Source organism: Rhinatrema bivittatum, chromosome 1 (genome assembly GCF_901001135.1).
Source record: "Rhinatrema bivittatum chromosome 1, aRhiBiv1.1, whole genome shotgun sequence".
NCBI classification, from domain to species: Eukaryota; Metazoa; Chordata; class Amphibia; order Gymnophiona; family Rhinatrematidae; genus Rhinatrema; species Rhinatrema bivittatum.
In genome coordinates this window covers 319048952-319076100 of record NC_042615.1, presented here as the reverse complement: position 1 = coordinate 319076100, position 27149 = coordinate 319048952, and the positions used below count along the sequence as shown (strand labels likewise).

Here is a 27149-nt window from a genome sequence, read left to right as displayed (position 1 = left end):
TGGTGGTAGTGTGTGTGTGTGTGTTTGGGTTTTTTTTTTTTTTGGTTGGCTACAGCATTTCCCAGCGCACCGTGGCCAGCGCCGGGCCCCTTTTCTGAACGACAATGAACCGTGACCCGCAGAAATAAAAGCGGTGGCTGTGAGGACGGGCTGGGAAGAAGTGCCTCCTCCTCCTGCGGCGGGAGTGACAGGTTGCCCTGGTCGGGCTGCAGGTGGGTGGCGTTCAGCACGGCGCTGGCAGGCAGGCAGGCAGCCTTCACTCACTAGTGGGAGCTGCAGAGAGAGAGAGAGAGGGACGAGCGAGCCGAGAGGAGCCAGGCAGAGCCCGGCGGCGGGGCGCCTGCTGCAGTGAGGGAGGGGGCGCGGAGCAGCGCCGGCGGCACCAGGCACGGGCAGAGCCGGAGGAGGAGGAGGAGGAGGCGGCGCTGCACGGCCGGTAAGGGGCTGCAATGAGCTGGGCCAGGATTTTTTTTGTTTTTTTCTTCATGTCATGCTTTAAGTTCATGTATGTGCGCGTGTCCTTGTCCTCGGCATCGCCTCCTTCGGGGGCGCCGAGGTGACACGGGCGGAAGGAGGGGGGAGGGGGAGTTGACACCGCGTTTGTGCTTTTTGGTTTGATCGTTGGTGCTACTGCTCTCACAGGCTTCAAACTTGCGCTGATTCAAATCCTTTGACGTGAGTTTAGCTATTAACATCTCTTTCCCCCCCCCCCCCCAAACAAAAAAACAAAACAAAAAAAACCAACTTTGCATGCTGGCAACTGAAACTTTGAAGGCTGTAGCCTGCCTGGTTTTGAATTGTATCTTTAAAGCTACAAAGAGACTTGTTACACTGGCTCGCAGAGTTCCCCTCCCTTCTGGAGTAGAATTACCCTGTCAGCCACAGGGAATTGATTGATCGTTTCCCCTTCTTTTTGTGATTCTTAATTCAACCAACATGGTTTTAGTTAGTGCCAAGCTGGACTTTCTTTCTTTTTTTGACAATGTGGTCTTGACAGGATTAATCCCTCCTGGCACTCTCCGGCTGTCCCATGCCAACAAGAAAGGGAGTTGTGTGTGTGTTTCGGGGGGGGGGGAGGGGGAGAAGTGTTGATATCTTACACTCCCATTGAGGGACTAGTAGAGAGGAAGGAGAGGCTTTTCTCGTTTCTTTTTCAAGATCGTCTCCCTGCCTGGGGGGGTGGCGAGAGCTGGCGGCTGAACCCCGCTGGGTTGGTAGGAGTCGGTGGTGGCACACAGCCGGACTGGAACCCTGCTATACGCACTCCAGGCCAAGGAACAAATTGGATCGAAGACAGGAAAATAAAATTGGTAATGGTGGTGATAATATCGCGGCTGACACTGTAAAGACGTGTGCGGCTGTACAGTGATGTAGCTGAAAGAAAACTCTGCTGAAACAATTGAGTTCGGTGACGGATCCAGTCTGAGGCATTCCCCCCCCCCCCCCACCCCCCACGATTGTGACTTAGTGAAAAAACGAAGGTAATTTCAAGAAGTGTTGTGCAAGAAATGCTAAGGTAGCTTGGAAGTCTTCCCATTGTTTTAGCACGACGTGCTGTTTTATTTCGTTTATACATATTTTATAGTGCGTACTAAATCAAATATGCACGGATAGAGTCGAAATACGCGCATCCTAAATGAATGTGTTCACTAAAAAGGATGTTATGCTTACTAAAACGAAACGATATAAAATGAAACGGAAGCAAAACATTTTTCAGCTGCACACTCCTAAATCACTTGTTTTGGGGCAGATTAACTTACTTTCCAATTTTGGTGCGGTTGGGAGAGAGGTTTAGGGACTCTGGCTCTTGAACAGTTTCTTAATGTGTGCATGACTGTTCTACAGCCAGGAAAAACCACCGGGTCACTTAAGTTATGGCGTAAAGCTAAAAAGTGTATTGGTGCCAGTTATGCCAATTTCTAGTCTTGGGCCTTGCTTGCTTGCCTACCCCCACAAGGAGGGTCATGTACTATTGCGTGAAAATTTGCACTCATGATTGGTGAAATAGTAAGTGTGAATCTACCGAAACCGATATGCAAAACAGCCCGGTAGAAAATTTGCACAGGAAATTTCACTGCAAGTGTAATTTATATTTTTGTGAAACGTGGCCCGGAAAGCTAATTTTTTTTCACGTAGAGTTTCTACACAGTAATAATTAAGGAGTTACTTTGTATGATTTTTGCATTACGGCAGCTCATTCCTGTGGAAAACTGCGTAAAATGTCATTCTGCACGCAGAAGAAAAACTTTTCAAATGCAGCTCCGCATTCTTAAAAGGGAAATAGCACATTCTATCGCAAATGCCGCACACACGTTCCTGTTATGCATGGAGCTGTGTTTTGTTTTGGTTTTTGCGAAGATTTTCTTGCAGAGGTACATCCTGCATCAACATCTATACATTTGCCGCGCTACAGGATCAGAAAATTAATGCACTGGGCAAGGCAGTTTTTAAGGTTCTTACCTAGTGGTTAAACTAGTCAACAAACCAATTGGAGCAGTGTGAAATTGCTAAAAGGTTTGACATTTGCAGCATGCTTTAAAAGGAAGGTGCATGATGAAAAGAGTTGTAATCGTACACGTGACAATTTTAGAATGCAATTTTAGGGCTGCACAATTGGATGCTACACAATCAGTAAGCCACTAGATAGACTTTTTCCCTGCGGTCTCTTGTTACAGGTTGATATGATCTTATTATTCATGTGCCAGAAGTAGACAGTATGTTTTTAATGATAGCAAACTGTTCTTTTAAATCAGACAGAGTTTCCTGAGATAAAACTAGAACTGTATGACTCTAACTTTGGTTTTTGTCGTTGGAAACCACCAGTGGTATTTCTCCTCATGGCCCTATGCAGCTGGAAATTCTTATTGAAAATGCCTTTTAGGTTTTACTTATGGCAGCTACTGTATAACACTTAAAATCAAATTATAAATAGTATTTGAGCTACGGTTATTCAAATTTCTTTTGGCTTATCATTGTGTCTTAGAGTATCTCTGTCTCCCCCTACCTTTTTAGTTGCTTGGGGATTCTTTAATCTCTTCCTTCTCAACCTAATCCTGCTTGTTCATTTTGTATTTCTCGCCTTTCTGGAGGGCAACATTATCTTTAGGTCTGCCTATTCCAAAAAATGGACTTTATTATTGGAAAATGAATGCATCAATAAGCCTTGCCTTGGTTACAAGGATGTCTTTTGCTATAGTAAGCACATTTTAAGGTAGGCCTTGACAAATTTTCTTGTGCTCTAGGATCCAGCCCCAAAATTTAGGAGCCAGTAGCTGATACCCCTCTAATGCCAACCTCACCCCCAGTTGTCCCTACTGAAGTTGGGAGCCTGATGGGATTGTCATCTGAGATCTTTCGCAGTTCCTTTAAGGTTTGATTTACCGAAGCTGTTTTCCCATTCTTTGTCTATGAAAATAAATTGAGCCCTTAACATGCCACTGTGTGGCACTGGCAGAAGCATGCAGCCCGCAACCCCCGACCAAGTCCTTTGCTGCCATGACAGCTGCATCCAAGGTGACTCTTTGCTTCACCTACCACCTTGGCCTAGGTCTGCACGAGTCCCCTTGTCTTTCAGTTCCCATGCCCTGTCCTTACTCAGTCTCTCTCTCAATCTGCCACCCTGTCCTCTCTCACCATCCCATCTCCAGTCTCTCTCTCAACTCTTCCCTCCCTTTATTGGATGAGGTAGACTACAACAGGTAAATTTTCTGGCTGAGTTCAGTTGTGGAGACCTTACTTTGAAGAGGGATATTTTTTATTAAGAGTTTTTTTATCTTTTTTATTTTCTGAAAAAGGGGTTTTTTTTGCATTGCTTTTTTTTAAGGCATTTTTTTCTATTTAGAAAGAGTAGAAGGGAAGTAGCTACTAGAGATGTGATTCAGCTGAACCTTTTGGTTTGGCCTTTGTTATCGGCCCACTGCAGGAAATTTCATTTTCCTGTGGTTCGGGCCGATTCTATTTTGTTTGTCCCCCGAAACGAAGCCCAAAACAAGAGGGGGCAGATGGGCTGTTGTGTAAAAAAACAAAACATAACCCCCCCCCCCTCAAATCCACCCCAACCCTTCAAATTTAATGAATTGCGACCCCCCCCCCCCTCCAGACCCCCTCTCCAAGACTTACTGAAAGTTCTTGGTGGTCCAGCGGGGGTCCCAGGAGCGATCTTTCGCTCTCGGGCCATCGGCTGCCACTAATCAAAATGGAGCCAATGGCCCTTTGCCCTTACCGTGTGACAGGGGCTATCGGTGCCATTGGCTGGCCTCTGTCACATGGTTGGAGCAATGGACGGCTGGTGCCATCTTAAAAAAATGGCGCGGGCCATCCATTGCTCTTACCATGTGACAGGGGCCGACCAATGGCACCGATAGCCCCTGTCACACGGTAAGGGCAAAGGGCCATCGGCTCCATTTTGATTAGTGGCAGCCAATGTCCCGAGAGGGGGAGATCGCTCCCGGGATCCTGCTGGACCACCAGGGACTATCGGTAAGTCTTTGGGGGGGGGGGGGGGTCGGGCAAGTCTTGGGGGGTCAGGAGGGTGGGGGTTGCAATTAATGAAATTTGGAGGGTTTGGGGTTTTGCTTTTTTTTAAATGTGCCCTTTCTCTCCCCCCCCCCCCGAAGTACGATAAGAAAACCACACGAAATTTCGTGGGTTTTCTTATCGTTTTGTTGCCCTCCCAAACCACAACAAAATAGGAAATATTGTCGCTATTTCCTATTTTGTCGCAAACGAATGCACATCCCTGGTAGCTACCAACCGACCCTTACCTTCACTTCTAACTTTATTTATTTATTTATTTATTGTTTTTGTTATACCGAGTTTCATGATAGGCATCACATCAACTTTCTAGACTAACCCACTAATTGAGTTAGACTACCCAGAATAATCTGACCTTGGTTGGCAGAGTATGAAAAGAAAGCAATTTAGATACATTTTAATTTATGTGGAATTAAAATACTTAAAGTTCAGGAGGTGCTTACTTAGTGTCATACAGGTCCGGGCTGGACTCCAGGTGCACCCCAGCAAAGAGTAGGGCAGGACTGTAGGGCAAGGCTTGGGTTTATCTTCTGCCTAGCCCGCCCACTTGGTGTCTTCGGCAGAACATCATGGTAAATCAGACTGGATGAGGGAGGACAGGCTGGAGAAGGCAGGGCAGGCACAGGCTGGATGTTGGGGTAGAGACATGCTGGAAGCTGAGGATTGGATACTGGGCACAGGCTAAGATAGGATACAGATTCAGACAGGGGGTTGGATGCAGGCTCAGATTGGGGACTGGATATAGTGTAAAAGCTGAACCAGGGACGAGAGCAAGGACTGGGAAGCACATGGAACTGGACAGGATGGCACAAGACAGGGACACAGGACTGGACCAGAAAGAACAGGCAACGATGAAGAGGGAAGTCAAATGGGGCACAAGGCTGGGTATAAGAACCTAGCAGGGGGCCCTAGAGCAAGGCAAGGAAGCCTGGGAAGCCAGAGAGCAAAGCAAAGAGGCCACTGGGCAAGTCAGGACAGGAATAGGAGAAGAAGGTGGTCAGGTTAGGGAGCCAAGGTGACGTGATGAAGAAGCAGCAAGGTAATGACAAGGCAGGGTTAAATGGGGTTGAGGCTTGGGCATGGTGTAACCAAAGGCGAGGTCCTTGGCAAGGCTTTAGGAAAGGTGGAGGGAAGACTGTGCAGCAGGCTGAACCTTGGCATGGAGAGCCGGTCTACCAGGTGAAACCGTGACAATTAATAATACCATAGTAGACCCTTCAGGCAATTAATTTTCAGGATAAAAGAGAAAAATACTGCTTGGTACTAGAAAGAGGACTGTGAGCAAGTAAACTATATCATTTTGTGTTTTCTAAAAACAGAACAAATTTAAGTAAACTTCTTGTGAGCTGATTGGCAGCACCATATTAGATCTTGTGGTAATAATAATTTCTAGTTGCTTTTTTCAGCAACAGCAGGCTATAAAGGAGACAACCCAAAACTACATACCTCATACATTTATAACTATATATTTCAGTCTGAAAGAATAAGATAAGACACTTAATTCTTCTAAGCATCACGTGAGATAGACGTGTTAAGTTAGATTCCACAGGCTAGCTAATTTTATTTCCAGGACAGGTGAGGAAAAGGTAAGTTCTTTGGTTGGTCTTTATCACTTCTTCTTGCACCAGCTACCAGCAACCGAAGGATGGCTGGGAAACGTTATATTGCCAAACCTGTCACTGGTTTTACCAGTTCTACTGCTGTCTAGTCAGATGTCCTGATCCACAGTGAGGAATCGGTTCAGTGTGAAAGAAGTCTGCAGATCGAATCCCTCAGGAAAGAGGTAGCAGAACTCAGAGAAGGTGTCAAGATTGAGAAGCATCCGGGAGAATGAGGACTACATTGAAATGCTTATCAAGGCATTTAAGATGGAGAACTCAGAGTGGAAGGTGAAATTGGTCCACAAGATGACAGCTGAACCCAAATTACTATGGCTACTAGATCCTAAACCTCAGCTTCGACTTCCCTTGATATGGAGGAGTAGATGTCATCCCATGATGAGGAGGAAAGGACATGCAAACCCAAAGCTGTGGGTACAGCAACTACTGCACCTAGGAGGTGGAAGGTTGTGGTTGTTGACTTGCTTCTTAGGGGCATGGAGGCACTTATCTGTGGACCAGACAGTGTCCTGGGAAGTGTGCTGTCTGTTGGGTGCCAAAATCCAAGACCTTATGGAGAGATTGCCAGAAATCCTCAAGCCTACTGACCATTATCCAATGCTGCTTATCCATGTTGGCACAAATGATACTGCTAGGTGCCACACATCATATCAAAACTGACTTCATGGCTCTGGGAGAGTGGGTAAAGAGATAGGTGCACAGGTGGTATTCTCATCAATCCTCCCTGTTAAGGCTAAAGTCCCAGGCAGAGAAGCTCACATTCTGGAGATAAATGAATGGCTGTGTAGATGGTGTCAACTTGAGCGTTTTGGCTTCTTGGATCATGGGATGATATTTCATGGATTGCTAAGCAGAGATTGGATTCACTTGTTCTTTCAACAAATAATGACAAATCTACTGAGGAGGGCTTTAAACTAGAATAATCAGGGATCAGTGAACAAAAAGCTAAGGTAAGTAAAACATTAAATACTCATATAGAAATGGGAAATATGGGGGGGGGGGGGAAGGCAATATTTGGGAAAACTATATACACTAAAGCTCATAGTATGGGGAATAAAGTCCTAGATCTAGAGGCAGTCATGGAAGAAGCTGATTTAGATATAGTAGCTATCATGTAGATGTGGTACATAGAACTATATCTCAGTTATGGTTTTCCATCTAGCTTCTATCTATCGGTATTAAAGCAGAAGCATTGCTGGACTTACGAGGTAAGGAGGAGGCACTGTGGGTTAATCTTGAAAGAGGGAATGGAACATCTATTTATATTAGTGTAATATACAGACCTCCATCACAGACAGAGGAGATGGATAGATATTTAATGGAGGATATTCAGGGAAGTGCTATGAAAGGGGAGGTGCTGCTGCTAGGGGACTTCAGTCTTCCAGATGTTTGGGACACCCTAACTGCAGTATCTTCTGGAAGCAGGGAAATCCTGGATTCTCTGCAGGGAGAACTGTTCTGTTAATTGGTAACGGAATCCACATGGGTGAAGGGTGATACTAGACTTGGTGCTTACTAATGGAGACAGTATTTCTGATTTTGCAGTGGATGATCATCTGGCAGCCAGTGACCACTGGATGGTGTGGTTCAATATTAGGACACAGGAGATGAAGGCTTATTCCAAGGTGAGGGTCCTAGACTTTAGGAAAACTAACTTTCTCAAAATGAGGGAGTACCTCAAGGAGTCGTTATCTGGATGGGTAAATCTAGGGGAAATAGAAGGGCAGTAGGCAAAACTAAAAGGGTAATTAATCTTTTTGTCAAGACTCAAATAAAGGGAAGTGGAAAAATAGGCAGTTATGGTTTTCTAAATATATAGCTGAAAAGTTAAGGGAGAAAAGGTTAGCATTCATAAACTACAAGAGATTGCAGAAAGAGGAAACATAGAAGTGACGGCAGAAGAAGACCAACGGCCCATCCAGTCTGCCCAGCAAGCTTTCACACTTTTTTTTTTTCTCATACTTTTCTGTTACTCTTGGCCCTTAGTAACCTTTTTGGTTCTGTTTCCCTTCCCCCCTCCATTAATGTAGAGCAGTGTTGGAACTGCATCTAAGTGAAATATCTAGCTTAATTAGTTAGGGATAGTAACTGCCGCAATAAGCAAGCTACACCCATGCTTGTTTACCCCAACCATGTAATTCAGTCCTTGTTGGTTGTTGTCTGTATATAGATCCACTTTTCTTCATTCCCCCCTGCCATTGAAGCAGAGAGCTATGCTGGATATGCATTGAAAGTGAAGTATCAGGCTTATTTGGTTTGGAGTAGTATCCGGTGTAACAAGCAAGCTACTCCCTGCTTTTTTGTGAATGGAAATCCTTTTTTTTTTTTTCCCACATTACCTCTTAGAGCAATGTTGGAGTCGCATTAACTGTGTATGTTTATTGAATAAGGGTATTATCTCCGGTAGTAGTCATCATTTCCGCAAGCCACCCACTCTTCATACACATCCTCTAGACTTTATGGATCCCCAGTGTTTATACCACGCCCCTTTGAAGTACTTCACAGTTCTGGTCTTCACCACTTCCTCCGGAAGGGCATTCCAGGCATCCACCACCCTCTCCATGAAGAAATACTTCCTGATATTGGTTCTGAATCTTCCTCCCTGGAGTTTTAAAATCGTGACTCCTGGTTCTGCTGATTTTTTTCTGACTGAAAAGGTTTGTCATTATCTTTGGATCATTAAAACCTTTCAAGTATCTGAAAGTCTGTATCATATCACCTCTGCTCCTCCTTTCCTCCAGGGTGTACATATTTAGATTCTTCAATCTCTTCTCATAAGTCATTCGATGAAGACCTTCCACCTTTTTGGTTGCCCTTCTCTGGACCACCTCCATCCTGTCTCTGTCCCTTTGTAGATACGGTCTCCAGAACTGAGCACAGTACTCCAGGTGAGGCCTCACCAAGGTCCTGTACAAGTGGATAATCACTTCCCCTTTTCTTACTTGATATTCCTCTCTCTATGCAGCCCAGCATTCTTCTGGCTTTAGCTATTGCCTTGTCACATTGTTTCGCTGACTTCAGATCATTAGACACTATCACCCCTAGGTCTCTCTTCTGCTCCGTGGACATCAGCCCTTCACCCCCCCCCCCCCCCGTCCCCCACCATAGAATACAGCTCTTTCGGATTTCCACACCCCATTTGCATGAATTTGCACTTCTTGGCATTGAATCTCAGCTGCCATATTTTCAACCACTCTTCCAGCTTCCTTAAATCCCATTTCATACTCTCCACTCCTTCTGGCATGTCCACTCTGTTGCAGATCTTAGTGTCAGCTGCAAACAGACAAACCTTACCATCTATCTCACCCGCTATGTTGCTCACATAGTTATTGAACAGGACCGGTCCCAACACCGATCCTTGCGGCACTCCGCTTAACACAGTTCTCTCTTCAGAGTAAGTTCCATTTACAATCACACATTGTCATCTATCCGTCAACCAGTTTGCAATCCAGGCCATCACCTCGGCACTCACTCCTAAGCTTCTCATTTTATTCACCAGCCTCCTGTGCAGGACCGTATCAAAAGCCTTTCTGAAATCCAAGTAGATGACATTGAGCGCTCTTCCTTGATCCAATTCCCTAGTCACCCAGTTGAAAATGTCAATCAGATTTGTCTGACAGGATCGTCCCCTGGTGAATCCATGCTGCCTCTGGTCCAGCAGTTCTTCAGACTGTAGATAGTTCACTATTCTCTCTTTCAGCATTGACTCCATCACTTTACCCACCACTGAGGTGAGGCTAACCGGCCTGTAGTTTCCAGCCTCCTCTCTGCTCCCACTCTTGTGAAGCGGGATCACCCCCACTCTTTTCCAGTCACTTGGCACCACTCTCGTTTCTAGTGATCTATTGAACAGGTCGCGCAGCAGACCCACCAGCATATCTCTGAGCTGCCTCAGTATCCTGGGATGAACCTCATCAGGCCCCACATTCTTCACTGTAAATGGAGTTACATCTACTCCACTCCCCTCCAGTTTCTTGTTAACTAGCGACGGTCCTTCACCTGGGTCCTCTTTAGTGAACACTGAACTGAAGTATTCATTTAGTATTTCTGCCATTTCTTCGTCTCTCTCTACACATTGATTCTTTTCACCTTTCAATTTCACTATACCACTTTGAACTTTTCTCCTTTCTCTGATGTATCTGAAAAATGTTTTGTCACCTCTTCTTACCTCTTTGGCAGTCCTTTCTTCCGCTTGACTTTTTGCCGTCTTGATTACTTTCTTCGTCTCCCTCAGTTGTACCAGATATTCTTCTTTGTGCTCTTCCCTTTGGGATCCTTTATATTTCTTGAATACTCTTCTTTTAGCTTTTATTTTGTCAGCCACCTCCTTTGAGAACCAGATAGGTTTCATTTTTCTTTTGCTTTTCTTTACTTTTCTAACATATAGATTAGTTGCCTTGATAATTGCTCCTTTTAGTTTGGTCCACTGTTGATCCACATCTCTCTTATTTTCCCAGCCTTTTAGTTCTTCCTCCAGGTACTTCCCCATTTCCTCAAAGTCTGTGTTTTTGAATTGCAAAACTTGGTTCTTCGTGCTTCTTCTCCGTTTCCTATTTGTGATATGAAACCATACTGTTTGATGATCACTTGTGCTGAGGTGGGCACCCACTTGGATATCAGAGACATTATCTCCATTAGTGAGCACTAAATCGAGTATAGCTCCCTCTCTCTTGGGTTCCATTACCATTTGTTTGAACAAAGCCCCTTGCAGGGCATCCACTATTTCTCTGCTATTGTTAGATTCAGCAGAAGGGATTCTCCAGTCTACATCTGGCAGATTAAAGGCAATAATGTCTGAAAAAAATTAAGAGAAGCTGGGGAAATAGTCAAGAATGCAAAAATTCAAATAGAATAAAAAGTAGCAAATATGATAGAATGGGGAGGCAAGACTATTTTTAGATATGTTAGTGATGGAAGGAAGTGCAAAAGTGGCATTGTGAGACTCAAAGGTGAAGGCGAGGCATATGTAGGGGCTGATGAGGAAAAAGTAAAATTGCTTAACAAATATTTCTGTTCAGTGTTCACTGTGGAAGGACCTGGAGTAGGACCACATAAAATGAGCACAAATAAAATTGGAAGTGAGATAAACCTTAATCAATTTTCAGAACAGTGTGCTCATGAGATGCTAATTAAAGTAGATATGGCGATGGGGCCAGATGGGATACATCCGAGGGTACTAAGAGATGTCCTGGCAGCTTCACTTTATTAGTGTCTGGAGGACTGGAAAAGGGCAGATGTGGTTCCTATTCTCAAAAGTGGAAGTAAGGAGCAGCTCTGACCTCTGTGGTGAGCAAACTAATGGAATCACTGCTAAAACAGAGGATAGTGCAATATTTGGAATCCAATGGATTGAAAGATCTGAGGCAGCCTGGTTTTACCAGATGTAAACCCTGTCATTTGAATCTGACCGGAGAGTTCGATCAAGGGAAAGCACTAGGTTTAGTGTACTTGGATTTCAGCAGGTTTGACACATTTCTGCACAGAAGACCTATAAATAAATTGTGCACCCTTGGTATGGATCTCAGAGTGATTGGGTTAGAAACTGGCTGAGTGGGAGGCGACAAAGGGTAGTGGTAAATGGAATTTTCTCTGAGGAGGTGGTTGTTATTAGTGGTATGCCTCAGGGATCGGTGCTTGGACCGATTCTTTTCAATATTTTTTGTGAGCGACATAATGGAAGGATTGTCCAGAAAGATTTCTTTTTTTTTGTAATTTATATCTTTATTGATTTTATACATTTACTTACAGAAATAATAATAAAATCTCATAGTAATTCACTCAAACAGTTAATTCAACTCATGTCCAGAAAGATTTCTTTTTGCCAATGATGCCAAAACCTGTAACAGGTTGGACAGCCCGGAAGAAGTGGAAAACATGAGGAGGGATCTAGCAACGCTCGAGGTATGGTCTAAGCCTAAGATCTGACAGCTAAGATTTAATGCTAAAAAATGCAGAGTAATGCATTTAGGGTGCAAAAACCCAAGGAAAAGTACAGTATTGGAGGTGAAATTCTTCTACACATAAAGGAAGAGCAGGATCTGGGGGTAATTGTATCTGATGATCTTAAGGTGGTCAAACAGGTAGATAAAGCAAAGGTAAAAGTCAGAAAGATGCTTGGCTGCATAGGGAAGTGATATTGTCCCTGGTGAGACCTCACTTGGAATACTGTTTACAATTCTGAAGACCACATCTTCAAAAGAATATAAATAGCATGGAGTCAGTCCCAAGGGTGGCTACTAAAATGGTCAGTGGTCTTTGTTCTAGAACTTGGGGATAGTCTTTAAGATCTAAACATGTATACCCTAGAAGAAAGGCGAGATAGGGGAGATATGATAGAGAAATTCAAAATCTCAAATGAGGTGAGCCTTTTTCAACGGAAAGTAGAACGAGGGGTCACGTGAAGAGGTTGAAAAGGGGGTGGACTCAGGAGAAATCTTAGGAAATATTTCTTTACGGAGAAGTTGGTGGCTATGTGGCGCAGCCTCCTAGTGGAAGTGGTGGAGACAAAATAAGTATCTGAATTCAAGAAACCATGGGATAAATATAGGGGATCTCTAAGGAAGTGATGAGAATTATAATGCTAAATGAATTGGACAGATGAGCCATACAGTCTTTTTCTGTTAGCAGGTTTCTATGTTTCTAAACCCCCCCCCCCCCCCCCCACAGCCAGCAAAGCAAGTCCAGATCATCCCTCAGTAAGCCAGACTGTCACCACTATAACTACCTAGTGGGGTTCATGCACTCTCATGCCCCCATTTCAGACTTCAGCAAACCACCCCTCCCCCTTCACCTTGTCTGCTGAGCTGCCACTGGAATAACTGTTGTGTTCTCTGAGCCTGCGTGGCTCTCAGTGAGGCTGAGTCCAAGCAGTAGCCAAACTCCCTCTCTGGCCTTGTGGCCGGGCTCCACAAGGCCCGCTTTCACAGAGTGCTGCGTGGTGCTATATGAACGATAGCAGCTATTCCAGAAGCAGGAACTGGAGAAGGGGAAAAGGGCAGGAAGATCCCGGGCACCACAGTGACATTTCTTTATGCCATGGCTACCTGGCAGCAGGGCTTTGTCAAAGCTCACATTAAGGATAATTAATGCTCCTGGCATAGGACTGTGTGTATATCTCCTACATACAGAGAAGCAAATGAAGCCAGACAAGCAAGTTGATTGGCCAATACTGAGTTTTTTCAGTGCATTTCTCTCTGGGCCTGATATACTAAGAGTTTTCTCCATTTTTGTGTTTATTGGAAAAATGCTTAGTCCATCAGACTCTTTATTCAAGAGTCAGCTCTTGGGCACGGGAGTGGGGGGGGCATATGGGGAGGGTCACAGACCACGCAAAGGTTCCCCGCACGGGGGGAAAGTTCACATTTCAAGGCCCTTAGAGTTTTCGTTGTCACGCAGGCTCTTCCTGCTGACCAGCATAGTCACTCAAACAAAAATCAGCACACTCTGATACCTTTTCTTTTCTTTTTTATTATTATTAATAATTTTTTTTTTTTTTTATAACAGCTTGGTTCTTTAATGTAACTGACGGCAGGGCAAAACAAAGTCTAAGAAACTCTGGCACAGCATAGAAAACAGCACAAGCTCTGTAACACAGGTCCACAATACAAAAACAGAAATCTGTCTCTCCTCCCACTCTCTCTCCCAAAGAGGTGAGCCACTAGGGGGAAGGTACCTTTCCACCCTGGACCCTCCTAGGCAATGGAAATTTCATCACAATAATTCCTTTCTTTCTTTCTAGCTGATTTGTTAGCTCATTCTTTGACTCTGTGCGCATTTTGTCAGTTAGGCTACCTCTCCTCCGACACCTTTTTCTGGAGTCTCATCCAGTCCTCTGACAGATCCCCTTTCTCGTTTTGGGTTTCTTCAGATTCTGATTCTCTTCAGGAACACTTGTTCCTTTTGAACTCTGAACCCCCAGGGATAGTCCTTCCTCTCAGTTAAGGCCTTGCAAACTAGCTCTTAGGTCCCAGCCATCTTTCGTTCACTTCCCCTCTCTTGATCGGTGTGGCGGGATAGGCACACTCTGGCAGCACTCTGAAGAGGTGGCCCTCCTACAGAACTCCGATCTTGGCAGCCTCTCTCCTTCTTCCCACGTCACTTGGGTGCTCCCGATGGTGCGGTGTACCGCCATATCGCCCTGACAGCATATTGACATCACACGAGGGGAAGGTCTAGTGAGACCTCTGCAGCTCTGAGGGCACTCAGACCACTTGAAACCACACAATGCCTATTTGTCAGGGGCAGAGCTAATTCCAAGGGCAGTAAAAAGAACCCCCCCCCCCCCCCACCTTACACAAGATATCCGTGCCCGCCTAAAATCAGTTACTATGATTTTGTATATTTAAAGCTTATGAAATGGTTTTATTTACACATTTTATCAAAATAATAATCTGTAATTGGACCATCTCCTTGGTTTTTGTACTTCCAAACACCTCTAAAAATATATATTGTGTATGTATATAGATATAGATACAGAGAGAGATATATCAGGTGCACCACTTTTTCTTTGGTAGACCTGATCAAATCAGAAGGCGCACTGGTTGGGAAACACTGTCTCATGAGACTACGCAGTTGTTAGCTATATGGTTACCTTTCCAATGGGGAAAGTGCGGGGACATGTAGAAGAGGTTGTTATGGGCCAAGACATGTTGTGTTGTCTAGATTTTGAATTTGTATGAAAATCAATAAAAACAAAACTTTTTTTTTTATAGACTCCTTGTGCACGCACACAAGAGCACTGAGATTTTCTCTTCATTACAGCATGTCTTACTGTTTTGTACTCTGACTTAGGAGTGGAGGAGCAGCGCGGCTATGAACTAGGGAAATCAGGGTTCAGAGCACACTGCTGCTCCTTGTGACCTTGGGCAAATCACTGTACCCTGCTGTTCATTTAGAAGATGTACACTGGATTTCAACGCACAGCTGGAATTTTTTTTTTAAACTCCCGATGCAGTAAGCTAATGATATGCTATTGCATTGGGAGTTAAAAAAAAGATGCATTCCACATAGGCTAAATGCACATTTTAACTCTTGGGTGGGGGGGGTGAGGAGAAGGCAAGGCAAAAACTGGCAGCAGGCAGAGGTAAAAGGGGGACTGAGAACTGCAGGAAGTAGCAAGCGAAAGGGTGGAGGGAAAGGAGGAAGCAAGGTGAAGGGTGCCACTGTCCTCTTTTGGTGCTTCCATTAAACTGGGAAAGGGGTGCCCTCTGCCTCCAAAGAAAGGAGTGAAGAGGGGACCGAAAGGGGAGGCGAGAAGAAAGGATCATGGGGCTCTGAGCAGCCGGGGACTGTAGTGTACAACTGCCAAGAGGAAAAGCGAAGGGATGCAGTCTGAAAGGGAATCCAGAGTTGTGCATGCCTTGAGGGACGCAGGGAGTCTCCAGCTATGGTGACATTCTGACATTGAACTAAGGTTGGAAAATGTACTCCAACTCTGAGCAGGCATTCAATTTCCAGTGCTAGAAAAATGGGAGCTATTCCAGCCCACCTCTCTCAATTGGGAGGGAATAGCTAATGCCCTCATTTGCATGGGATTTCCAGGTGAAGGCGCTAAGACCAACGCATAATTTTACCTGCATGTTTTCCGCAGGCAAAACTCCTTGCTACATTGGTTAAGGTTTACCTGCAGAAAATGCATGCACGATTGTGGGTAAAACTGTTACGCTGGACGTACCTTTCTGCATTCCCCTGTTAGATTGTAAGCCATCTGGGGAAAGGGAAATACCTACAGTACCTGAATGTAATCTGCTTTTAAGTGCTAAAAAGTGGATTATAAAAAGAAAGTGTTTGAGACTATAGTTAACTTCAGTGTTTAAAATAGTCTAGTAGAAGGAATGCACATGCCACTTTAATAGTAAGTTCCAAAAACAGTTTATTCCTTATCTTCTGCTAGACCAGTCCATTACACTTAGAGATTTTCCTCCTCAAAGCTTGACGGAGACAGGGGGGGGAGATGGTCCTGGTCCAGTGCCAGTAGTCCCTAACTCTGGCAACGGCAGACACATGAAGAGGACGTAGCTCCCAGAGCCAGGGTGCAGCCCTGGTCTGATAGCCTTTGTTGCTGCTGGGGTTGTTTTTCACAGTGGGAGCAGTCTCCCAGGCTCTGCCCTGGTCGAGCTCTTGGAAGTTTGGCCCAGTACCCTTCGGGGTCTGTGGAGCCTCCAGAGCATAGTTCTGGGCCCAGTACTCTTCACGGTACCATCAGAGAGTGACTCTTGAATTCTCAGGAAACTGGCATCCTTCCAATAAATAATGAACAAAAGCTTGCAAGACACTGTCTCTCTCCACCCCTTCTCCTTCCACTCTCCTTTCTTTCACAGATGATGGAGCAGCAGAAGTAAGCAGAAGCTGGATCTGCTATCAGCAGGCAGTGGCTCTCTGGTGGTGGTGAGTAGCGGCTGGTTCATTTTTTCTTTCTGGAAATATGCCGTTGAGAGAGAGGGCAGCAGCTGAATGTGCTCACTTAATGCAGGGAAGGGAAACACGAATTTCCCCTCAGCTAGACTTTTTCCTAGTTGTAATTTTATTTATTTGTTTGTTTTTTCTATACCGACATTCGATTGGAGATATCACATCGGTTTACAGTAAACAAGGGTTGAAATAAGACTAAGGCATCCTATTTCTTACAATGAAATTTAGAAACAATATTGGTGCTATAGGGGTAAAAGTAACACAGGAAAATTGGGGACAAACAGAGTTACTTGATGTAATTTGCATGCCCAGTCTCCCAGTTTGTATTGCTAGGTGACATATATATTTATTGAGAAGGGTTGTGTGTGTGTATATATATATATATCGCACTGCAAGATTAAATATCTTTTGGAGCTTCTAAGTCCCTAGGTAACAACCCTTCTCAATATACTATGCTGCTGCAGAGTTAGAACATTCCTTAGGGGAGTAGTTCAAACGTTTGCTTCATATGCCAAGGGCACTAGCACAATACCCTTGTGCAGAGCCTGAAGCTTGATTGCTTATAGCACTGACCTGATAAATAAGAAATTTTGTGTTATCTTAAATGGTTACCTAAAATGGGAGGCTGACAAAGTTAGAGCAGCAGTAGTTTAAACTAATTAAATCCAGCTGCAGAGCAAGACTGAGGGCCCATCTATGAGGGGAAGGCCTGCATCGGGTTGTCTGACCACACCCTCTGGATAGTCCTGCAATCTGAGCATCCCTGAAGAAAATGGTACCTAATTTGCAGCCCTGCACTGTTCCAAGTGATAGTTTCAAAATGCAAGTTGGTAATTCTCTGACTGTAGAGCCAAGTAGGTTCCAGCTCTGCAGGCTCCTTTTAAATGGTAGCGCTCTGTGGAGTAAGCAAGTTTTCATCCCTGCAGGCTACTCTTAAATGCTAATGCTCTGTGGAAGGAAGCAGGTTTTTCTGGCCCTGCAGGCTCTTCCTAAGAAGAGCCTGCAGGGCCAGGGGAGGCAAGCAGGCCTTTTTAGTCCTGTGGGCTCCCTCTTGCCTGGGGTTACCCTGTCTGTAGAGCCAGGCACTCTCAGCCAGTAGGATATTTTTTTCCCTCTGCTTTAGGGACGCAGCTCAGCAAATCGGGAGCAGAATCAGGGATTGTGCCAGGGCTGATAATACAGGATCAGAATAGCCCAGGTTTATCTGGGGAAGTGACTCCTCTCGTCTCTCTCTTTTTAAACATACTGAGGGATAGCCCCGGAGAGGATTGCCCCCGCCAGAGATACAGGAGGACAGTAAGGATCCCTGAACAGGGAGCCTTTGCTCCAAATTGCAAGAGGGCAAGGCATAAAAACAGTTACTCATACAGGGACCTACACATCTTAGGGTTCCTGTTTCCCTAAGGGATAATCGTCACTCCCTAGGGATGGCAACCAAGGGACAAAAAAAAAATGTTTTCCTTTTGTCTTTTTATAACTGAATTAAGCTCTGAGGCTCTGGAAAGAGGATCTGACATCCTTACTGCTAGGGTGGGACCCCTTCTATGGATAGTAATGACTCCACTAAGGACCTTTATGGAAGGGGACAATATCATTCAGAGGTTTAGGAAGCAACTAAAGGTTCTCCCCAGCTTAGTACTATGAGTTATATGACCCTTGTTGATTGGATCACCCTGAAAGGAGGAGTAAAGAAGGGGAAGAGGGTGGCTTTTTTTTTTTTTTAAACACATTTACCCCTGATTGCAGCAAGAATGGAATGCCCACAGAATTGCCCCAAGTTGAGTTAGGCCAGAAAAGCACTTACTGTTTTATGGACCCACTGGGAGCTTACCTCCATATTCACACTTGAATACTCCTTCAGAACCGGCAAAGGTCCTGGACATTGGGCGAAGTCTCCATAAGTGCATTTGTTTTGGCCTAGTGACAGCCCTCAGACTCCTTACCAAGGTTAGGGCAGTATGAGAAGCAGATGTAGGGGGCATTAGAGTGCACCTGATGGTATACACCCCAGAGTTCTGAAGGAACTAAAAAATGAAATTTCAGACCTATTAGTAAAAATTTGTAACTTATCATTAAAATCATCCATTGTACCTGAAGACTGGAGGATAGCAAATGTAACCCCAATATTTAAAAAGGGCTCCAGGGGCGATCCGGGAAACTACAGACCGGTTAGCCTGACTTCAGTGCCAGGAAAAATAGTGGAAAGTGTTCTAAACATCAAAATCACAGAACATATAGAAAGACATGGTTTAATGGAACAAAGTCAGCATGGCTTTACCCAGGGCAAGTCTTGCCTCACAAATCTGCTTCACTTTTTTGAAGGAGTTAATAAACATGTGGATAAAGGTGAACCGGTAGATATAGTATACTTGGATTTTCAGAAGGCGTTTGACAAAGTTCCTCATGAGAGGCTTCTAGGAAAAGTAAAAAGTCATGGGATAGGTGGCGATGTCCTTTCGTGGATTGCAAACTGGCTAAAAGACAGGAAACAGAGAGTAGGATTAAATGGGCAATTTTCTCAGTGGAAGGGAGTGGACAGTGGAGTGCCTCAGGGATCTGTATTGGGACCCTTACTGTTCAATATATTTATAAATGATCTGGAAAGAAATACGACGAGTGAGATAATCAAATTTGCAGATGACACAAAATTGTGCAGAGTAGTTAAATCACAAGCAGATTGTGATAAATTGCAGGAAGACCTTGTGAGACTGGAAAATTGGGCATCCAAATGGCAGATGAAATTTAATGTGGAAAAGTGCAAGGTGATGCATATAGGGAAAAATAACCCATGCTATAATTACACGATGTTGGGTTCCATATTAGGTGCTACAACCCAAGAAAGAGATCTAGGTGTCATAGTGGATAACACATTGAAATCGTCGGTTCAGTGTGCTGCGGCAGTCAAAAAAGCAAACAGAATGTTGGGAATTATTAGAAAAGGAATGATGAATAAAACGGAAAATGTCATAATGCCTCTGTATCGCTCCATGGTGAGACCGCACCTTGAATACTGTGTACAATTCTGGTCGCCGCATCTCAAAAAAGATATAATTGCGATGGAGAAGGTACAGAGAAGGGCTACCAAAATGATAAGGGGAATGGAACAACTCCCCTATGAGGAAAGACTAAAGAGATTAGGACTTTTCAGCTTGGAGAAGAGACGACTGAGGGGGGATATGATAGAGGTGTTTAAAATCATGAGAGGTCTAGAACGGGTAGATGTGAATCGGTTATTTACTCTTTCAGATAGTAGAAGGACTAGGGGACACTCCATGAAGTTAGCATGGGGCACATTTAAAACTAATCGGAGAAAGTTCTTTTTTACTCAACGCACAATTAAACTCTGGAATTTGTTGCCAGAGAATGTGGTTCGTGCAGGTAGTATAGCTGTGTTTAAAAAAGGATTGGATAAGTTCTTGGAGGAGAAGTCCATTACCTGCTATTAGGTTCACTTAGAGAATAGCCACTGCCATTAGCAATGGTTACATGGAATAGACTTAGTTTTTGGGTACTTGCCAGGTTCTTATGGCCTGGATTGGCCACTGTTGGAAACAGGATGCTGGGCTTGATGGACCCTTGGTCTGACCCAGTATGGCATTTTCTTATGTTCTTATGTTCTTAGATGAATGGACTAAGGGCCAAGTTGGCTCAAATGAGTCATCCAAGTCCCTTGAATAGTACTCCACCCCTTTCCCACAGTCAGGTTTGTGTAGTAGAGTTTTAATAGCCTAATAAGACTGGCTCAACCCTCAGACCTCCAGAAGGGGATGGCCCTAGAACCCTCTGACAGGGTGGTGGTCACAACGGTTGCCACCTGGAAGTGGATATGATGTACATCGATTGGGCTGGTTGACCCAGATGCACAGGTTGATATAGAAGGACCAGATCCATCAAATTAGTCTTGATGCCTCTGCCTGCTAGTCATGACCTCACTCTGGGCTATGAAAGGAGGTGTGGTCCTGGTCCAATACCAGTAGTCTCTCTCTTTCTGGCAATGGTGGAGTTTGTAGCTCCTAGAGTCGTGGTACGGCCCCGGCCTGGTTGAGTCCTTGTTGCTCCTGGGACAACTACTCCTAAGGGTTACTTCTCCCAGTGGGAGCAGTCTCCCAGGTTCTGCCTTGGTCGAGCACCAGAAAGTTTGTCCAGTACCCAGGGAATGGTGCTTGGCCCAGTACCCTTAGGGATTTGTGCAACCTCCACAGCATGGACTGTGGTCACAGTACCCTTTGGGTTCTGCAGAACCTCCAGGGAATGGGGCTTGAATGCTCCAGAGCCTGGCAGCCCCCCTCCAAAAAAGATGAGGGGGCTTGTAAAAGCTCTCACTCCACCCTGTTTCCTCCCTCTCCATTCTCTCTCTCACAGGGGCAGCATTAGTAAGTAGAAGCCAGGTCTGCTGTAAGCAGGCAGTGGCTTTCTGGAGGTGGTGAGCAAGTGGCTGTGCCATTCTTTGTGGAAATATTCATATAACTGATAGAGAGAAAACAGCAACTAAGTGTGCTCATCTACATGGGAAGGAACGTTTAATTCCCCGTGATTGGGCTGTTCTCCTCGTTTCCTCTGGCATGTCTGTAATGCTGGTGTACCTTGGCTACATACATGTGCATAGTAGAGATGTGAATCGTGTCCTCGATTGTCTTAACGATCGATTTCAGCTGGGAGGGGGAGGGAATCGTATTGTTGCCGTTTGGGTGTGTAAACTATCGTGAAAAATCGTTAAAATCGTGAGCCGGCACACTAAACCCCCCTAAAACCCACCCCGACCCTTTAAATTAAATCCCCCACCCTCCCGAACCCCCCCCAAATGCTTTAAATTACCTGGGGATCCGGCGGTGGTCCAGAACGGCGGCGGTCCGGAACGGTCCCCTCAATAGAATCGTGTTGTCTTCAGCCGGCGCCATTTTTCAAAATGGCCGCCGCAAAATGGCGGCGGCCATAGACAAAAACGATTCGACGGAGGAGGTCGTTCCGGACCCCCGCTGGACTTTTGGCAAGTCTTGGGGGGGGTCAGGAGGCCCCCCCAAGCTGGCCAAAAGTTTCCTGGGAGTCCAGCGGGGTTCCGGGAGCGATTTCTTGCCGCGAATCGTTTTCGTACGGAAAATGGCGCCGGCAGGAGATCGAGTGCAGGAGGTTGTTCAGCGGCGGTCCGGAACCCCCGCTGAACGACCTCCTGCAGTCGATCTCCTGCCGGCGCCATTTTCCGTACGAAAACGATTCGCGGCAAGAAATCGCTCCCGGAACCCCGCTGGACTCCCAGGAAACTTTTGGCCAGCTTGGGGGGGCCTCCTGACCCCCACAAGACTTGCCAAAAGTCCAGCGGGGGTCCGGAACGACCTCCTCCGTCGAATCGTTTTTGTCTATGGCCGCCGCCATTTTGCGGCGGCCATTTTGAAAAATGGCGCCGGCTGAAGACAACACGATTCTATTGAGGGGGCCGTTCCGGACCGCCGCCATTCTGGACCACCGCCGGATCCCCAGGTAATTTAAAGCATTGGGGGGGGGGGGGTTTGGGAGGGTGGGGGATTTAATTTAAAGGGTCGGGGTGGGTTTTAGGGGGTTTTAGTGTGCCGGTTTTCCTGCCCTCCCCCTTCCCCCGATTTACGATTTTTTAACAATAAATCGGGGGAATTGGTATTGTATCGTGGCCCTAACGATTTTTTGACGATTTAAAATATATCGGACGATATTTTAAATCGTCAAAAAACGATTCACATCCCTAGTGCATAGATTTACCAAGTTCAGGTGAATCAAGGCCCTTAAGAACATTACTTAGGGGTCTCCAAACTGTTGGAAATATGTATGTACATTGGTTAATTGGTATTCAGCTGAGTAGCCCAAGCTCTGCTATCTCAGAGCTTATAAGGCATTAATTAAACAGCCCCACTCTATGTATTACAGTGCTGTAGAGTTAAAACTTTCTGGAAGATGGGAAGGGCTATTAGTTTTCTAAGAGTGGATCAAATTATTGCCTCCTGTTACTTATGTGCACTGGCACAATACCCTTAAGTAGAGCTTGTAGTTTAAGGCATCATCAGTCTAGTAAACAGAGCTAACAGTAAGAAATCTGTTATACAAGGAAAAGAGAGAAGAGCTAACAAACTTAATTAACTCCAGCTATGGGTCAAGACCGAGAAGCTCTTCTGCTAGAATGCCTCATTTGGGCTGCCTGACCACATCCTCTGTCATTCGGCAATCCTAGGCATCCCCTAAGGAAATAGTACATAATTTGTAGCCCTGCAGTGTTGGTGACAGCTTTCACATAGGAGTTGATAACGCTCCATTTGTAGAGCCAAACCGTTCCATCCCTGCAGGCTCTTCGTAAATGCTTTTGTCTGTGGAGCCAAGCAGGTGGCCATCCCTGCATGTTTCTCTTAAATGGTAATGTTCTGACTATAGAGCCAAGCAGGCTTTTATCCCTGCAGACTCATAAACGGCAATGCTTTGTCTGTAGAGGCAAGTAGGTTTCCAGCCTTGCAGGCTCTTCTTGCCAGGTAATGCCCTGACTGAGGAGCAATACTAAATTATGAAAAAGTTTAGCTAGAAAATGAGAAGATTGTATGTATTAGAACTGGGGAAACCCTCATAAAGTGCCAATGATGGACTCTATGGCTACTTAATCCAACTCCAACTTAGTGGTTGTTAGAGAAAGGTTATAATCATTGGTAAACCCCAGTGTGTAAGATGCTCAATATATGATTGTGATGGCTATCTTAACACAGTCCAGAGCAGGTCAACTGTGGTGGTATGCGAAACACTGATGTTATACCACTCAAGACTCACAGTTCCGACGCAAAAATGCTGTATACAAAGCTTCATGCAATAAGTCTTTTGATCCCGACGCTGCAATGTTTCGAGTAGATCCTCTTCATCAGGGAATGACTTTTAAGCATGGATTGTATCTGTATGTCTTAACTGTAAAAATATACTCAAAGAATGATGCAAATCTGCTCCTTTATTCAGGTGTTGTGCTTGCGCTGAAAAAGGACTCCAGGGGAAATCCGGGTAACTATAGACCAGTGAGTGTGACTTCAGTGCCAGGAAAAATAGTGGAAACTATTCTAAAGATCAAAATCGTAAAGCATATAGAAAGACATGGTTTAATGGAACAAAGTCAGCATGGATTTACCCAAGGGATGTCTTGCCTAACAAATCTGCTTCATTTTTTTGAAGGGGTTAATAAACATGTGGATAAAGGTGAACCGGTAGATGTAGTGTATTTGGGTTTTCAGAAGGCGTTTGACAAAGTCCCTCATGAGAGGCTTCTAAGAAAACCGAAAAGTGATGGGATAGGAGGCGATGTCCTTTCGTGGATTACAAACTGGTTAAAAGACAGGCAACAGAGTAGGATTTAATGGTCAGTTTTCTCAATGGAAAAGGGTAAACGGTGGAGTGCCTCAGGGATCTCTACTTGGACCAGTGCTTTTCTATATATCTATATCTATATGATCTGGAAAGGAATACGGGTGAGGTTATCAAATTTGCGGACGATACAAAATTATTCAGAGTAGTTAAATCACAAGCGGATTGTGATACATTACAGGAGGACATTGCAAGACTGGAAGATTGGGCATCCAAATGGCAGATGAAATTTAATGTGGACAAGTGCAAGGTGTTGCATTTAGGGAAAAATAACCCTTGTTGTAGTTACATGTTAGGTTCCATATTAGGAACTATCACCTAGGAAAAAGATCTAGGCATCATAGTGGATAATACTTTAAAATTGTCGGCTCAGTGTGCTGCAGCAGTCAAAAAAGCAAACAGAATGTTAGAACATAAGAATATAAGGAAAGGAATGGTTAATAAAACGGAAAATGTCATAATGCCTCTGTATCACTCCATGGTGAGACCACATCTTGAATACTGTGTACAATTCTGGTCGCCGCATCTCAAAAAAGATATAGTTGCGACAGAGAAGGTACAGAGATATGATAAAGGGGATGGAACAGCTCCCCTGTTAGGAAAGGCTGAAGAGGTTAGGGCTGTTCAGCCTAGAGAAGAGACGGCTGAGGGGGGATATGATAGAGGTCTTTAAGATAATGAGAGTTCTAGAACGAGTAGATGTGAATTTGTTATTTATACTTTTGGATAATAGAAGGACTAGGGGGCATTCCATGAAGTTAGCAAGTAGCACATTTAAGACTAATCAGAGAAAATTCTTTTTCTCTCAATGCACAATTAAGCTCTGGAATTTGTTGGCAGAGGATGTGGTTAGTGCAGTTAGTGTATCTGGGTTCAAAAAAGGTTTGGATAAGTTCTTGGAGGAGAAGTCCATTAACTGCTATTAATCAATTTACTTACGGGTCTATCCAGTACCGAGCGGTAGGAAGAGCTGTGTTAGTGCCTGCGGCACCCGCGGTTGCCGCACGCACAGTGCAGCTCACCTACCACTCGATCCTGAACTCTAATTTCATGCCGCGTCTAAGAATGGTCCGTGAAGCGTTAGGCCCGCGCAACCCATTTTACTGGATAGAGCGCCTATACAGTATCCTGGGTGCGCGGGCCTAATGCTTCACACCACACTGGTATCTGTCATTTCAAATGTCATTTGAAATGACAGATACCAGGAAGTCGGGTCCGATCGGATGCAAAAGTAAGTTGCTTCGCCGCTGTCATCTCTCTCCCCTCCTCCCGAAGCAGGGCGCGAAAAGCAGCCTTGCTCCGGGAGGAGGGGAGAACAGACTGACAGCTGTGAAGCAAAAAAAAAAAAGGGGAGCCACGATACCTTCTTAGCCGGACGGCTGCGAAAGTAAGTTGGGTCGGGTCCAGGCTGACAGCGGCGAAGCTTACGGCGAAGCAACTTGCTTAGGCCTGCAGCGAAGCAACTTACGACGAAGCAACTCTTAGGCCCGCGACAATTTTGGTTTTTTTCCAAAAGCGACTTACTTTTGGGATCTGTCAAGATCCCAAAAGTAAGTCGTTTTTGGACGCCTGCACAACTTACTTTTTTTTTTTTTTTTGCAGCCATCAGCGATCGTGGCTCCCGTAGCTCCTCCAGAGGAAGATGGCCGCCTGCACGGGGGAAAGCGTACAATTGGCCGCTGAAGACGTGGCGTCACATCCCGTGACGCCAAACGTCGTGACGTCACGTCTTCAGCGGCCAATTGTACGCTTTCCCCCGTGCAGGCGGCCATCTTCCGGAGGAGCTACGGGAGCCACGATCGCTGATGGCTGCAAAAAAAAAAAAAAGTAAGTTGTGCAGGCGTCCAAAAACGACTTACTTTTGGGATCTTGACAGATCCCACAAGTAAGTCGCTTTTGGAAAAAAACCAAAATTGTCGCGGGCCTAAGAGTTGCTTCGCCGTAAGTTGCTTCGCCGCGGGCCTAAGCAAGTTGCTTCGCCGTAAGTTGCTTCGCCGCTGTCAGCCCGGACCCGACCCACTTTTGCAGCCGTCCGGCCAAGAAGGTATTGTCGCTTTTGGAAAAAAAAAAACCAAAATTGCTTTTGGTTTTTTTTTTTGCGCTTCGCCGCTAGTGTCTATTCTCCCCTCCTCCCGGAGCAAGGCTGAAAAAGCAGCTCCGGGAGGAGGGAAGAACTGAAGCGGCGAAGCAACTTACTTGCACGGGGGAAAGCGGTCTCCGTGGCAGCCCCAGTCCGGACATCGGAGGGGGGCTGCAACGTTTTTTTTCACTTTTTTTTTTGGCTTTGGGAGCAGGGGAGAGGACTGGGGCTGCCACGGAGACCGGCACCCATGATCGCGGCCGGGGCAGGTGAGCGGGGGCTGGGGGAAAGCTTGCCACCTACCCTTACCCCTGCCTCTACCGCAGGGGTCAGGGTAGGCGGTAAGTTTGCAGGTTAAACGCGCGACAAAACGGCAGGGAAAACTAGCGATAGTCGGGGCCCGGGTTACGGGATGCTAGGGAATAGCTAATTCGCTCGTTTGCATGCAATATACATGCCGCGTGCGGAAGGGGTTGCCCGGGGAATTTAGGACGCGGTAGGAGTAGGTTAAAGGGGATTCGGGATCGCAGGAAGGGCTAATGCAGCCGGAAGGTGAGTAAAATGCGGCTTAGGAGCAGGGTAAACGCGGCCGCACTTTACAGGATAGACCTGTTAGGGAATAGCCACTGTTATTAATTGCATCAGTAGCATGGGATCTTCTTGGTGTTTGGCCTGGTTTGGCCTCTGTTGGAAACAGGATGCTGGACTTGATGGACCCTTGGTCTGACTCAGCATGGCAATTTCTTATGTTCTTATGAACTTACAAGTCAGATTCCGCAGCAGAAACAGGCTGAACCCAGATGACCAGACAATAGGTCTGGCTGTTCCTAGTGCAGACCTAATAGAAACACCAAAGCAGGTATATTCTGCTGTCGTAGGGCAGAGCCAGGGTTTAGAGGCAGACATGTACTCATGTTTCCATGGCCAAGACTCAGTCTGTTCTAGGTCTCACCATTGTCACTTTTTTAGAAGACAAGGAGGCGCTGGGTCATGGATACAATTGCTCCTGTATGGAACTAAGTTGCATCGGCTTAAGCAATGGAGCCTAATCTGGCCGGGTCCAAGCCCTATGGAGGTCCTGTTTAAGTTCTCTCCAGTGATCTGGTTCTTGAAAGGAGACACCGGTGAAAGAGAGAATATTCTGCCTCAGT

At 45.5% G+C, this 27149-nt stretch overlaps 1 protein-coding gene across 9 annotated transcripts in view; it reads left to right on the top strand.

The window, feature by feature from the left end:
• Positions 1 to 239: 239 nt before the first annotated feature.
• BMPR1B (bone morphogenetic protein receptor type 1B) overlaps positions 240 to 27149 on the top strand; it is an 825728-nt gene continuing 798818 nt past the window's right edge. For 4 of the 9 annotated variants that reach the window (XM_029597536.1, XM_029597549.1, XM_029597506.1 and 1 more), the window contains exons 1-2: positions 241 to 436; positions 16472 to 16538. The gene's annotated coding sequence lies outside the window, so the exon portion shown is untranslated. Of the gene's footprint in view, positions 437 to 1155; positions 1311 to 16471; positions 16539 to 27149 lie in introns of those variants that run through there. The other 5 variants (XM_029597542.1, XM_029597519.1, XM_029597567.1 and 2 more) reach the window with 4 other exon arrangements.